Source organism: Cibotium barometz, chromosome 39, assembly GCF_041138505.1.
Source record: "Cibotium barometz isolate CiBa-2024 chromosome 39, ASM4113850v1, whole genome shotgun sequence".
Lineage (NCBI taxonomy): Eukaryota > Viridiplantae > Streptophyta > Polypodiopsida > Cyatheales > Cibotiaceae > Cibotium > Cibotium barometz.
This window is the reverse complement of record NC_141084.1, coordinates 23,989,723-23,990,674: the sequence shown is the minus strand read 5'-3', so window position 1 is coordinate 23,990,674 and position 952 is coordinate 23,989,723.

The window sequence follows — 952 nt, the reverse complement described above, 5'->3', positions numbered from 1 at the left end:
CTATGTGTGCCAGGCACATGTCCTTTGTGAATCTTGAATACTAAGATGAAGGCTGTGTTTATCTCAATAGAGTACTCCACTCTTACCTTAATGGACAACCACATTTCTTTGAGATCCTCAATCTTTTGATTGTTCGTGATCTCATATGAGGTTTTCCACCTCGATGGCATGAGTAATCAACAATTGTCTTGCCTTGCCGCCGATAGCTCTTACTTGAATGAACCCTAACTAGCCTAGCTTTATGCTCAATCATTATCTCCTCCAAAGCTCTATCAATTTCATCCTTTTCTACACTCTTTTGATGTGTAAGAAGCTTCTTTGGCTCTCTTTTTGGAAGCAGTAAGCCATGGGTTTCAATGTAGACTTTTTCTATTATTCTTTTACAATCACAAGCTTTTAGATAATCCTTCACATAAGAGATAGGAATTCCATGGCGTTTGATGTGTCTACATACCATGTAGACTTGAGTTTGAAGAGTGTCATCTATCCCTTGGTGATATTTTCCATTTGAGAGTACATGACAATCTTGGACTATGCTTTCACACTCCTCTATGTAGGGAATTATCAAGTTTGGCAGGGACTTTAGACAAAGACAAAGGGAACCATCCCTATTTTGTGCTAAGCAAATGTTTTCCTTCATTCTTCTCCATCTCTATAGATCAAGCATGTTTCTACTATCACATGACTTCAAAGTCTCCAAGGTTATAGTAACATCCCTTTGGATTGCACTTTTGGTTGCTTTGTAACTTTTCTTATCAAAAGAGTACAAGGTAGGAGAGACATAGAGATGTGGATCCATTGAAGAAACAATGCTTTGTTTACTTAATGTTTCCTTGCTTTTGAAGGTGTCTTTGAGAAGCTCTTCAATATCAGCATCATCACTTATTTCATCGTATGAGCTTGTATCATTAACTAAGTCCTCCTCCTTCTCAAGCACAAAATTGCTTGAATC